The sequence below is a fragment of the Nansenia antarctica genome (genome assembly GCF_963989245.1).
Source record: "Nansenia antarctica genome assembly, chromosome: 20".
In the NCBI taxonomy this organism is placed as follows: domain Eukaryota; kingdom Metazoa; phylum Chordata; class Actinopteri; order Argentiniformes; family Microstomatidae; genus Nansenia; species Nansenia antarctica.
Genome location: NC_137693.1, coordinates 9,276,152 through 9,291,151, shown reverse-complemented (window position 1 = coordinate 9,291,151; position 15,000 = coordinate 9,276,152). Strand labels below are relative to the sequence as shown.

The window sequence follows — 15,000 nt, the reverse complement described above, 5'->3', positions numbered from 1 at the left end:
TAACTAGAACACTGCTACCTAGTTAACTAGAACACTCCTACCTAGTTAACTACAACCAGGGGTGCACGCACACACACACACACACACACACACACACACACACACGCTTTTGTGTTCCAACATTTTTGGGACAGTTCAGTTTTTCTCCATCCAGTCCGGCCCTGGTCAGACACGTGTTAATGCTAATAATTAGCTGTTAAACCTTTAGCCATCGTTCTTGACAGGGCTGCCAAGTTTCACCAAAAGTTTGGAGTGAGATTTTTGGGCGGTGGAGCGACCCAAAACTGTGCACGTTTTGGCAGCGGCGGCCCCTCTCTCCCACACAATTATTTGTGCTAGTTTCCTGCAATTTTACATGTTGTTCATAATAAACCAGCACAAGAAATGAAAATAATTAACATTTTATAAAACAAGACAAAAATTCAGACAATATATCATATTTATGTAAGTCTTAATAAACAAATACAGTAGCCTACAGACTCTAAAAGAAAATTGGGCCCCATCAACAGGACTCAGCCCCTTGGTCAGCAGCAGAAAGACCCTTGGTCATCATCTTATATACAGTGCATTGCTCATAGATGGTTATCATGTTATACAGTAGGCTACATACCAGGGTTTTTCCTGGGTCAGAATGAGGCCTTGGTGGTTGATCTTGTGCGCGCGTAGCGCGGCCACATTTTTTTTGAGGGACCCCCAATTGTTATTGTAAATTGCAATTACTATTTCCTTTGAGTCAGCGGGTGGCTCGCATATTCAGCCAGCTCCCTATATCCACGTGGGGCCGTTGTCATGGGAACATGAATGCTGTTTCCTGATAGGCTGAAGACGTTCTATAGAATCTGGACGTTTTGCTGCAACTGAACGTGTCGGCGCTTGGTTGCGGCGCTTATGGACACTGGCCCCGTGGCCGCGCAAAGCGGGACATCTGGTCACCCTATATATGGTATCGGCCCAGAATGGTACCGGCCCAGCCGCCCAGAACGGTATCGGCTTGCAAGTACTACCACGACTGAACACCGGCCCAGACCGGCCCAAAACCAGACCGGCCCACCGGGAAATCTCCAGATTTAGCCACCCCGGGCCTGCATGGTGTTATACCTTTAGCATGGTGTTAGCATGGTGTTAAACCTTTATCATGGTGTTATACCTTTAGCATGGTGTTAGCATGGTGTTAGCATGGTGTTAAACCTTTATCATGGTGTTATACCTTTAGCATGGTGTTAGCATGGTGTTAGCATGGTGTTAAACCTTTATCATGGTGTTAGCATGGTGTTAGCATGGTGTTAAACCTTTAGCATGGTGTTAGCATGGTGTTAGCATGGTGTTAAACCTTTATCATGGTGTTAGCATGGTGTTAGCATGGTGTTAAACCTTTATCATGGTGTTAGCATGGTGTTAGCATGGTGTTAAACCTTTATCATGGTGTTAGCATGGTGTTAGCTTGGTGTTAAACCTTTATCATGGTGTTAGCATGGTGTTAGCATGGTGTTAAACCTTTATCATGGTGTTAGCATGGTGTTAGCATGGTGTTAGACCTTTAGCGGATGCGATCGGGGAATCCCTGGTGCATATTCTGGAGACCTGCCCTGAGTCAGCTGACCGCACGGTGTCATACTGGGACACATGTCATCCCTCATTTACAGAAAGAACAGAACAACTGAACAAGATGTGTGATGAGAATGGCATTTCCTCTGTGAAAAAAGGGAACGTTTCACAACATTAAACATTGTTGTTTGACAGACAACAGCAACGGTCTGCATGGAGACCCAGAGACTCCAGAGGCTGGAATGTGGAGGCTAGCCCGCCGTTCAGGTTCAAGTGGCTACAAGTGACGACAGTGACCTAGAACACGTCTGAACATCTGAACAGAGCCTCTCCAGTGTTTCCTGGCCAACACGCTTGACACTGGAAACGTTTTACAGTTAGTTCACCTCCCTCAGGTTCCAGCAAGAGAACTTGACTATTGGTGAAATGCAAAGATGAGCTTGTGGTTATGGAGCTGTTGGACAGCGGACACGTCTGCTTGGCAGTGAAGGCAAGTACAGGAAAGAGACTGTTTCAAATGCTGCTGCTGGCGCAGGGACAAGGTTGATGTATTGAGAGGTCTAACTCATGAGTTTGAAATCAGATATGAATCCCTCAAGACTTCAGCGTGGCCGCACCCACCCTCTGGAACTCTCTCCCCACAGTGATCCGCAACGCCCCCACCCTGGACTCAACTTCAAATCAGCCCTCAAAACCCATCTGTTCTCCAAGGCCTTCGGCCCCTAGTCACTGATTCTGTTTTGTTTTTGTTTGTTTTCTGTTTTGTCTGTCTGACCATCTCCTTTAGAATTGTAAAGCGTCCTTGGGTTTTATGAAAGGCGCTATATAAATCCAAGTTATTATTATTATTATTATTATTAAGTCATGTGATCAATTTAAACATTTTTGGCAACACAACACTTAGTAACATCCTCCAGAAACATGAGCCCAGCGTGTCTGTTGGCTCGTTTAAACAACCAGGAAACGTTTGGCAGCCTCCTCTGTGTACGACTTGGTCAACACAGTGAAGACAAGCCATCCAGATAGTTCCTCCAACATTCAGAAAGTCATTCTGTTGTCTCTCACACTGCCCGTGAGCAGTGCTGCATGTGAGAGGGGATTTTCACATCTCGTTATAATACAACTATTAATTGCTCCAGGGCCCTTCTATTTTTCCTTAGGTGCTGCAAACAAGCAGTGACAGGCATGTGTCTCCCTCCCCCCCCCCCCCCAGGGTATGCTCCAGTGACAGGCATGTGCCACCCTGTGAGGAGCTGCACGCTGAACCACGAGGACGGCTTCTCCTCCGCCTTCGTAGTCGCCCACGAGACTGGACACGTGTGAGACACACACACACACGCACACACACACACCCACACATACACACACACACACACATACACACACACACACACACACACACACACACACACTCAAGCATGGTACACACACAGTAGCCTAGCATGTATAACAGTAGAAGTGCTGGTGTGTGTGTGTGTGTGTGTGTGTGTGTGTGTGTATTATCTGCAGATCTGTTTGAAAGTGTTTAGTTTTTACCAGAAATCTTTATTCAACTGGTTCATTTGGTGCCCAACCTCCTGATTAACCTGTGTGTATGCGTGTGTGTGTGTGTGTGTGTGTGTGTGTGTGTGTGCGTGTGTGCGTGTGTGTGTGTGCGTGTGTGCGTGCATGCGTGCGTGCGTGTGTGTGTGTGTGTGTGTGTGTGTGTAGGCTGGGTATGGAGCATGACGGCCAGGGTAATGAGTGTGGGGAGGAGGTCCCCATGGGCAGCATCATGGCACCGCTGGTCCAGGCCTCCTTCCACCGCTACCACTGGTCCTCCTGCAGCCAGGAGGAGCTGCAGCGCTACCTCAGGTAACCCTGACCCTGACCTTGACCCTGACCCTGACCCCCACTAACCCCCCTGCCCTGACCCCCCTGACATTAACCACTCTAAGTTAATAATACCTCCCTCCCCCCTCCCTCCCTCCCTCCCCCCTCCCTCCCTCCCCTCCCCCCTCCCTCCCTCCCCTCCCCCCTCCCTCCCCCCCTCCCTCCCTCCCTCCCCCCTCCCTCCCTCCCCCCTCCCTCCCTCCCTCCCTCCCATCCCCCCTCCCTCCCCCCTCCCTCCCTCCCTCCCTCCCATCCCCCCTCCCCCCCCTCCCTCCCTCCCTCCCCTCCCCCCTCCCTCCCTTCCTCCCTCCCATCCCCCCTCCCTCCCCCCTCCCTCCCTCCCTCCCCTCCCCCCTCCCTCCCTCCCTCCCTCCTCCCTCCCCCCTCCCTCCCTCCCTCCCCTCCCCCCTCCCTCCCTCCCTCCCTCTCTCCCCTCCCCCCTCCCTCCCTCCCCTCCCCCCTCCCTCCCTCCCCTCCCCCCTCCCTCCCTCCCCCCTCCCTCCCTCCCTCCCCCCTCCCTCCCCTCCCCCCTCCCCTCCCCCCTCCCTCCCTCCTCCTCCAGCTCATATGAGTGTCTCCGTGACGACCCGTTCGATCATGACTGGCCCCCCAGCCCCCAGCTGGTTGGCCTCAGCTACTCCATGGACGACCAATGTCGCTTCGACTTCGGCGCCGGATACGGCACGTGCACGGCGGTGAGTCCTGTCCTGTGATTGGCTGCTCTGATACGCCACGTGCACGGCGGTGAGTCCTGCCCTGTGATTGGCTGCTCTGATACGTCACATGCACGGCGGTGAGTCCTGTCCTGTCCTGTGATTGGCTCCTCTAAGTCATCAGCCCTGCAGCGTCGTCCACCGATTGGCTCCTCCAGGTCACCGGTAACCCACCAGGGCTGTAGAGGTTCTAGACCTGTAGAGGTTCTAGACCTGTAGTGGTTCTAGAACTCAAAAACAAGAAAGAAAAGCTATCGAATGGGGGAAATGCTTGAAATAACAGAACAGGACAATTTCACCTGCCAGATATTCTTAAAACAAGTAACAGATCACTTAAACCTCGTGGCAGGCAGACAGAGACAAGCATATTGCCTTGATTTAAGATACTGAAGACTATGAAGCCTCCATAATAATAAGCTGGCTAATTAGCTAGGGTAGTAACATTTCTAGGTGATAATGTTAGCTGTAGCAGCTATGTACTGTAGCCCATCTGACCCAGCGACCCTCACAGATGTTGACAGCTGACAGCTTGTTACGCCCGCCACCCAGGAGGCTTTTTAAACTATTTCTCTGGATTGTGATTTCAGGGGCACCAACATTCAAATACGCCTTATATGAATAATTAATTCTGTCAATCAAATAATTTGAAAGCTTACAATCTGTAGTTTCAGACAATGTACTAAACTGAAAAATTACCAACACTGGCTGGTCACATCGTTCTTCTTCTGACTGAGAGTGACTGTTGTGTGTGTGTGTGTGTGTGTGTGTGTGTATGTGTGTGTGTGTGTGTGTGTGTGTGTGTGTGTGTGTGTGTTACTCCAGTACAGAGAGTGACTGTTTGCGGTGTGTGTGTGTGTGTGTGTGTATGTGTGTGTGTGTGTGTGTGTGTTTCCAGTACAGAGAGTGACTGTTTGCGGTGTGTGTGTGTGTGTGTGTGTGTTTCCAGTACAGTACCTACGACCCCTGCAGGCAGCTGTGGTGTGCCCACCCTGACAACCCGTTCTTCTGCAAGACCAAGAAGGGCCCGCCCATCGACGGAACCAAGTGTGGACCCGGGAGGGTGGGCGATGATCCTCCTTACATAACCTGCTGTGTGTTGGTTTGAGTCCCTGCCAGGGTTTCCGTTAGAAAAAATTGCCGCCGGACATCGTGTCCGGGAAGATTTCGATTTACCGGACAAACGTGAGATATTCCGGTCATCATATTAAAATATAATATAGCTGTTTGTCGCGGTGATTGTTGTGTAGCGGCCTATATATGCCATTTAATGTCTATTTCTCATCCGATACGATTAGATGCGAGCTATATAATATATAATAATATAACATGATTCGCATGCGCGCTATGCCATTATGTCCAGCGCTGAACGGGCGCCTCACTGGGAACTGAACAGACAGCATCGATCAATGAACGGACTCCACATTACGTTAACTGAAGTTTGGTAAATTGTTTGGGATTAATGTGAGTTTTCTATTTTCTCTTTCCAGTTTTACCCTTTTTTTATCAATAAAACAACGTCATTTCTATAACCAGGTCTCGCTGGTTGGGAAGGTATTTCGTTTAGCTGCCTGTCAAATACTTAATCGGACTCGGGAGTATGACAATGAGGAGAACATAACTGTTTATTGAGAAACAATTGATAGGCAGGCTGGGATACGATGACATTTTAATTAGGTTTTTTCTCTCTCTCTCACTCGCTGTCTCACACACACACACACACACACGCACACACAGACACACACAGACACACACACACACACACGCACACACACACACACGCACACACACACACACACACACACACGCACACACGCACTCACCCGTGGTGGTCAGCACGGTGCTGGTGAAAAACAGGGAGGAGATGAAATCCCAGTTGGGTTCGCTGGAGTTCCCCAGCACGGACACGCCGTAGTTACTGGCCTCCAGCGCCCGAGCCAGCAGCTCCTCCAGCCGGGCGTCGGACACGCACGCGTTGTCCCGGAGGAACTCCCGGCGGAGGGCCTGCAATTGTTCGCGCAACCGGTGCTCACCACGACGGCGTCAGCCGCCTCCATCTCTTCAGAGCCAGACTTCTCCTCAGACTCATTGTTGCTTGGTTTCATGAAGTAATTGCTAAGCTTACTTTGTTTTGCCATGTTTACATTAATTTAATCGCTCGCTATGGTGCACTTTGAGCTGCAACATTTGCATATTATTATGGTGGCCGGGTTGGCAGGGTTGCCAGATTGGCTGGGTTATCGCCGAATGGGCTACTGGGTTTAGCGGTAATAGACTGGTTAGGCTGTAATCCCATCTGGCATCAATCCCATGTGGCATCAGGCTATTACCGCTGTTTCGCATAGGCCAGCCTACACATTAGGAGTCATCATCATGCCGGTGTCAAATCATATCATAATAAAAGAAATACATAGCCTATATATTCGTCTTTTTTAAAATAGAAGGAATCATAATGTGAACTTTAGCGAATTGTATTCAAATTGTGCTTAGAGGGAATTATTTTCACCGGACATTATGTCCGACGAGTTTTCAATTTGTCGGACTTCAACAAATTTTACCGGACAAAGACCGGTAATTACCGGTTAACGGAAACCCTGGTCCCTCCCTGCTGTGTGTTGGTTTGAGTCCCTTACTGTATCACCCCCCCCTCCAGAACTGTTTTAAGGGGTACTGTATCTCCCCCCCTCCAGAACTGTTTTAAGGGGTACTGCATCCAGCTGAGCCCGGGCGTGCTGAGGCAGAACGGGGGCTGGGGGAGCTGGAGCAGCTTTGGCGCCTGTTCCCGCTCCTGTGGGGGAGGGGTCCAGTTCAGGACCCGCAAGTGTGACAACCCCATGTGAGTAGAGACCAGTAGAGACCAGTAGAGACCAGCAGAGACCAGTAGAGACCAGCAGAGACCAGCAGAGGACAGTAGAGGACAGTAGAGACCAGTAGAGGACAGTAGAGACCAGTAGAGGACAGTAGAGACCAGCAGAGACCAGTAGAGACCAGCAGAGGACAGTAGAGGACAGTAGAGACCAGTAAAGGACAGTAGAGACCAGTAGAGACCAGTAGAGATTAGCAGAGGACAGTAGAGACCAGTAGAGACCAGTAGAGACCAGTAGAGACCAGCAGAGACCAGCAGAGGACAGTAGAGACCAGCAGAGGACAGTAGAGGACAGTAGAGACCAGCAGAGGACAGTAGAGGACAGTAGAGGACAGTAGAGACCAGTATAGACCAGCAGAGGACAGTAGAGACCAGTAGAGACCAGCAGAGGACAGTAGAGGACAGTAGAGGACAGTAGAGACCAGTAGAGGACAGTAGAGGACAGTAGAGGACAGTAGAGACCAGCAGAGGACAGTAGAGGACAGTAGAGACCAGTATAGACCAGCAGAGGACAGTAGAGACCAGTAGAGACCAGCAGAGGACAGTAGAGGACAGTAGAGTACAGTAGAGACCAGTAGAGGACAGTAGAGGGCAGTAGAGGACAGTAGAGGGTAGTAGAGGACAGTAGAGACCAGCAGAGGACAGTAGAGGACAGTAGAGTACAGTAGAGACCAGTAGAGGACAGTAGAGAACAGTAGAGGACAGTAGAGGACAGTAGAGACCAGCAGAGACCAGCAAAGGACAGTAGAGGACAGCAGAGGACAGTAGAGACCAGTAGAGACCAGTAGAGGACAGTAGAGGACAGTAGAGACCAACAGAGGACAGTAGAGGACAGTAGAGACCAGTAGAGACCAGCAGAGGACAGTAGAGACCAGTAGAGACCAGCAGAGGACAGTAGAGGACAGTAGAGGACAGTAGAGACCAGTAGAGACCAGTAGAGACCAGTAGAGGATAGTAGAGACCAGTAGAGGACAGTAGAGGACAGTAGAGACTAGTAGAGACCAGTAGAGGTCAGTAGAGGACAGTAGAGGACAGTAGAGGACAGTAAAGACCAGTTGAGGACAGTAGAGGACAGTAGAGGTCAGCAGAGACCAGTAGAGGACAGTAGAGACCAGTAGAGGACAGTAGAGACCAGTAGAGACCAGTAGAGACCAGTAGAGGACAGTAGAGGTCAGCAGAGACCAGTAGAGGACAGTAGAGACCAGTAGAGGACAGTAGAGGACAGTAGAGGACAGTAGAGGACAGTAGAGACCAGTAGAGATTAGCAGAGGACAGTAGAGACCAGCAGAGACCAGCAGAGGACAGTAGAGATTAGCAGAGGACAGTAGATGACAATAGAGGTCAGTAGAGGACAGTAGAGGACAGTAGAGGATAGTAGAGACCAGTAGAGACCAGTAGAGACCAGTAGAGGACAGCAGAGACCAGTAGAGGACAGTAGAGACCAGTAGAGACCAGTAGAGGACAGTAGAGGACAGTAGAGGACAGTAGAGACCAGTAGAGACCAGTATGATGAATGAATGAATGAATGAATGAATGAATGAATGGACTTTATTGTCATTGCTACAGTACAGGTACCAAACAACGTCATTTAGGAGGGGTGGCTCCCCTGGTGTTAGGAAAGGGGGAAAAAAAAAACTTTTAAAAAGAAAATCACAAGAAGGGAAGGAGCTGGTTTACATAAATAAAGGCTATGTACACTATCCACTGTACTATACTGTACAGATAGACGACTAGGGTTGTCATATTGCACAATAGTATTTTTTCACATTTATTTAAAGTGTCGCAGTTTGCAGGCTTGAAATGTACATGTTTGTGCCTCAGCACTACACCTGATTTTTTCAGTCCAGCAGCTGCCATCAATCCGTCCAGACTGTCCAGGGCCCAGAACTTAGGTCTTTGCTGTGTTCAGGGCCTGGACGGACCTGTGGTAGAAGTAGAGGACAGTAGAGGACAGTAGAGGACAGTAGAGGACAGTAGAGGACAGTAGAGGACAGTAGTGGACAGTAGAGACCAGTAGAGGACAGTAGAGGACAGTAGAGGACAGTAAAGACCAGTAGAGGACAGTAGAGGACAGTAGAGACCAGTAGAGGGCAGTAGAGGACAGTAGAGGACAGTAGAGAGCAGTAGAGGACAGTAGAGACCAGTAGAGGACAGTAGAGGACAGTAGAGGACAGTAGAGGACAGTAAAGACCAGCAGAGACCAGTAGAGGACAGTAGAGAGCAGTAGAGACCAGTAGAGGACAGTAGAGGACAGTAGAGGACAGTAGAGGACAGTAGAGGACAGTAGAGACCAGTAGAGGACAGTAGAGGACAGTAAAGACCAGTAGAGGACAGTAGAGACCAGTAGAGACCAGTAGAGGACAGTAGAGGACAGTAGAGGACAGTAGAGGACAGTAAAGACCAGTAGAGACCAGTAGAGGACAGTAGAGACCAGTAGAGGACAGTAGAGGACAGTAGAGACCAGTAGAGGACAGTAGAGAGCAGTAGAGGACAGTAGAGGACAGTAGAGGACAGTAAAGACCAGTAGAGACCAGTAGAGGACAGTAGAGACCAGTAGAGGACAGTAGAGGACAGTAGAGACCAGTAGAGGACAGTAGAGACCAGTAGAGGACAGTAGAGGACAGTAGAGACCAGTAGAGGACAGTAGAGGACAGTAGAGACCAGCAGAGGCCAGTAGAGACCAGTAGAGGACAGTAGAGGACAGTAGAGGACAGTAGAGGACAGTAGAGGACAGTAAAGACCAGTAGAGGACAGCAGAGACCAGTAGAGGACAGTAGAGACCAGTAGAGGACAGTAGAGGACAGTAGAGGACAGTAGAGGACAGTAGAGGACAGTAAAGACCAGTAGAGGACAGTAGAGACCAGTAGAGGACAGTAGAGGACAGTAGAGACTAGTAGAGGACAGTACAAACCAGTACAAACTAGTATAAACCAGTAAGAGACCAGCCGAGGACCTCCCAGATCTCTGTCTCTCTCCCCTGTGATGCCCCAGGCCGTCCAACGGGGGGCGTACGTGCTACGGGAACAGCTATGAGTTCCAGCTGTGCAGCGTGGAGGAGTGCCAGCGCCCCCTGGTGGACTTCAGGGAGGAGCAGTGTCTGGTGTGGAGCCCCCACCACCTCCACCTGGACGCCAAGCACACCTGGCTGCCCTACGAACACCCCGACCGTGAGGCTGCGCTAACGCTAACAGACACACACACACACACACACACTCACACACACACACACACACACACACACACACACACGCACTCACACACACACACACACACGCACTCACACACACACACACACACACACACACAGACACTCACACACACACACACACACACGCACTCACACACACACACACACACACGCACTCACACACACACACACACACACACACACACACACACACACCTGGCTGCCCTACGAACACCCCGACCGTGAGGCTACGCTAACGCTAACACACACACACACTCACACACACACACACACACACACTCACACACACACACACACACACACATATATATACATATACACACACCCACACACTCAGACACACACACACACACACACATATATATACATATACACACACCCACACACTCAGACACACATATACACACACATATATACATATACACGCACACACACAGAGACACACACACACACACACCGCAAACAGTCACTCTCTGTACTGGAGTAACACACACACACACACACACACACACACACACACACACACATATATACATATACACACACCCACACACTCAGACACACATTTACACACACACACACACAGACACACACACACACACTTACACACTTACACACACACACACACAGACACACACACACACACACACACACACACACTTACACATACACACACACACACTTACACACACACACACACACACAGAGACACACACATCTTTGGCATTTAGCAGACCTTTATCCAAAGCGACTTACAACCAAAGCGTCTGTCTCAGTAAGGTGAGTCATCTGTCAGACACAGTAATCCTGCCAGGGGCCATTGGCAGTCACCATGCTAGAACACACACACACACACACACACACACACACACATTTTGGCATTTAGCAGGCGCCTTTATCCAAAGCGACTTACAACAAATGCATTTGTAAATGAATCATCTATTCATCATAAGACCCAGTAATCTCTGTTCGGGCCAGGGGCCATTAGCAGTCTGATGCTAGGCTAATGCTAGCCTGATGCTAGGCTGATGCTAGGCTAATGCTAGGCTAATGCTAGGCTAATGCTAGGCTGATGCTAGACTAATGCTAGGCTAATGACCCTCCTCCCCCCCCCACCTCCAGCTGACGAGCGGTGCCAGCTGTACTGTCAGTCCAAGGAGACGGGGGATGTGGCGTCCATGAACAGAATGGTGCATGATGGGACACGCTGCTCCTACAAAGACCCCTACAGCGTGTGTGTGAGGGGGGACTGTGAGGTAAGACCCCTACAGCGCGTGTGTGAGGGGGGACTAGCGGACAGTAGAGACCAGTAGAGGACAGTAAAGACCAGTAGAGGACAGTAGAGGACAGTAGAGGACAGTAGAGACCAGTAGAGGACAGTAAAGACCAGTAGAGGACAGTAGAGACCAGTAGAGGACAGTAGAGGACAGTAGAGGACAGTAGAGACCAGTAGAGGACAGTAAAGACCAGTAGAGGACAGTAGAGGACAGTAGAGACCAGTAGAGGACAGTAGAGGACAGTAGAGGACAGTAGAGGACAGTAGAGGACAGTAGAGACCAGTAGAGGACAGTAGAGGACAGTAGAGGACAGTAGAGGACAGTAGAGGACAGTAGAGACCAGTAGAGACCAGTAGAGGACAGTAGAGGACAGTAGAGAGCAGTAGAGAGCAGTAGAGGACAGTAGAGGACAGTAGAGGACAGTAGAGACCAGTAGAGGACAGTAGAGACCAGTAGAGGACAGTAGAGGACAGTAGAGACCAGTAGAGGACAGTAGAGACCAGTAGAGACCAGTAGAGGACAGTAGAGGACAGTAGAGGACAGTAGAGGACAGTAGAGGACAGTAGAGGACAGTAGAGGACAGTAGAGAACAGTAGAGACCAGTAGAGACCAGTAGAGACCAGTAGAGACCAGTAGAGAGCAGTAGAGAGCAGTAGAGGACAGTAGAGGACAGTAGAGGACAGTAGAGACCAGTAGAGACCAGTAGAGACCAGTAGAGACCAGTAGAGAACAGTAGAGACCATTAGAGGACAGTAGAGGACAGTAGAGACCAGTAGAGGACAGTAGAGGACAGTAGAGGACAGTAGAGGACAGTAGAGACCAGTAGAGACCAGTAGAGACCAGTAGAGAGCAGTAGAGAGCAGTAGAGGACAGTAGAGGACAGTAGAGGACAGTAGAGACCAGTAGAGACCAGTAGAGACCAGTAGAGACCAGTAGAGAACAGTAGAGACCATTAGAGGACAGTAGAGGACAGTAGAGACCAGTAGAGACCAGTAGAGGACAGTAGAGGACAGTAGAGGACAGTAGAGGACAGTAGAGACCAGTAGAGAACAGTAGAGACCATTAGAGGACAGTAGAGGACAGTAGAGGACAGTAGAGACCAGTAGAGGACAGTAGAGACCAGTAGAGAACAGTAGAGACCATTAGAGGACAGTAGAGGACAGTAGAGAACAGTAGAGGACAGTAGAGAACAGTAGAGGACAGTAGAGGACAGTAGAGGACAGTAGAGGACAGTAGAGGACAGTAGAGGACAGTAGAGGACAGTAGAGGACAGTAGAGGGACAGTAGAGACCAGTAGAGACCAGTAGAGAACAGTAGAGACCATTAGAGGACAGTAGAGGACAGTAGAGACCATTAGAGGACAGTAGAGACCAGTAGAGACCAGTAGAGGACATTCGTGTGTGTGTGTGTGTGTGTGTGTGTGTGTGTGTGTGTGTGTGTGTGTGTGCTCCTGGGTGTTCCCGTGGCCCAGTGCATGCTGGGAGTCATGCTCCTTCAGTTTCCATGTGGGTATGCCAAACCACCAGAGTGTCTTACAACACACACACACACACACACACACACACACACACACACACACACACTCCTTGACTTCGTACCCAAACTGGAGTTGATCCATCCTGAGTACATCCACTGCACCCTGCACACACACACACACACACACACACACCCCCCCACACACACACTCACTCTCACTGTCTCTTTCTCTCTCTTACATAACACACACACGCACACACACACACACACACTCACACACACCCCCCCCCCACACACACACACACACACCCCCCCCCCCACACACACACACACACACTCACTCTCACTGTCTCTTTCTCTCTCTTACATAACACAGACACACACACACACACACACACAGCCATGTGAGTCAGTCATCCATGTCCCTGTGTCTATGTGACTGTATGACTAGGCCTTAACCCTGACCTATGTGACTGGATCTTGGACTTGAGCCCCCCAGGGCTGTGTCCTGAGCCCCCTCCTCTACTCCTCAACACAGGAGCCCCCCAGGGCTGTGTCCTGAGTCCCCTCCTCTACTCCTCAACACAGGAGCCCCCCAGGGCTGTGTCCTGAGCCCCCCCTCCTCTACTCCTCCACACAGGAGCCCCCCAGGGCTGTGTCCTGAGCCCCCTCCTCTACTCCTCAACACAGGAGCCCCCCAGGGCCGTGTCCTGAGCCCCCTCCTCTACTCCTCAACACAGGAGCCCCCCAGGGCCGTGTCCTGAGTCCCCTCCTCTACTCCTCAACACAGGAGCCCCCCAGGGCCGGGTCCTGAGACCCCTCCTCTACTCCTCAGCACAGGAGCCCCCCAGGGCCGTGTCCTGACCCCCCTCCTCTACTCCTCAACACAGGAGCCCCCCAGGGCCGTGTCCTGAGTCCCCTCCTCTACTCCTCAACACAGGAGCCCCCCAGGGCTGTGTCCTGAGACCCCTCCTCTACTCCTCAGCACAGGAGCCCCCCAGGGCCGTGTCCTGACCCCCCTCCTCTACTCCTCAACACAGGAGCCCCCCAGGGCTGTGTCCTGAGCCCCCTCCTCTACTCCTCAACACTGGAGCCCCCCAGGGCCGTGTCCTGAGCCCCCTCCTCTACTCCTCAACACAGGAGCCCCCCAGGGCTGTGTCCTGAGCCCCTCCTCTACTCCTCAACACAGGAGCCCCCCAGGGCCGTGTCCTGAGCCCCTTCCTCTTCTCCTCAACACAGGAGCCCCCCAGGGCTGTGTCCTGAGCCCCTCCTCTACTCCTCAACACAGGAGCCCCCCAGGGCTGTGTCCTGAGCCCTTCCTCTACTCCTCAACACAGGAGCCCCCCAGGGCTGTGTCCTGACCCCCTCCTCTACTCCTCAACACAGGAGCCCCCCAGGGCCGTGTCCTGAGCCCCTCCTCTACTCCTCAACACAGGAGCCCCCCAGGGCTGTGTCCTGAGCCCCCTCCTCTACTCCTCAACACAGGAGCCCCCCAGGGCTGTGTCCTGAGCCCCCTCCTCTACTCCTCAACACAGGAGCCCCCCAGGGCCGTGTCCTGAGCCCCCTCCTCTACTCCTCAACACAGGAGCCCCCCAGGGCTGTGTCCTGAGCCCCCTCCTCTACTCCGCAACATAGGAGCCCCCCAGGGCTGTGTCCTGAGACCCCTCCTCTACTCCTCAACACAGGAGCCCCCCAGGGCCGGGTCCTGAGCCCCCTCCTCTACTCCTCAACACAGGAGCCCCCCAGGGCTGTGTCCTGAGACCCCTCCTCTACTCCTCAACACAGGAGCCCCCCAGGGCTGTGTCCTGAGCCCCCTCCTCTACTCCTCAACACAGGAGCCCCCCAGGGCTGTGTCCTGAGCCCCCTCCCTCCCTGTACACCTACGACTGGGTGGCCACACACACACGGCTCCAACTCAGTGATTTAATTAGATGACGACACAACAGTGCTTGACCTGATCCTCCCCCCTCCCCCCTCCCTCCCCCCCCTGCAGCATGTGGGGTGTGACGGTCAGGTTGCGTCGGACCGGCAGGAGGACCGCTGCGG

General features: G+C 51.7%; 1 pseudogene across 1 annotated transcript in view; it reads left to right on the top strand.

Moving 5' to 3' along the window:
- LOC308174341 (A disintegrin and metalloproteinase with thrombospondin motifs 2-like) overlaps positions 1–15,000 on the top strand; it is a 60,569-nt pseudogene that overhangs the window by 32,824 nt on the left and 12,745 nt on the right. Inside the window, exons 8-15 of the transcript in view lie at positions 2,759–2,864; positions 3,256–3,399; positions 3,980–4,112; positions 5,077–5,190; positions 6,818–6,963; positions 9,985–10,160; positions 11,324–11,457; positions 14,948–15,000. The exon at positions 14,948–15,000 is cut by the window's right edge and continues 71 nt beyond it. The product of the transcript in view is annotated as an A disintegrin and metalloproteinase with thrombospondin motifs 2-like (transcript). The remainder of the gene's footprint in view (positions 1–2,758; positions 2,865–3,255; positions 3,400–3,979; positions 4,113–5,076; positions 5,191–6,817; positions 6,964–9,984; positions 10,161–11,323; positions 11,458–14,947) is intronic.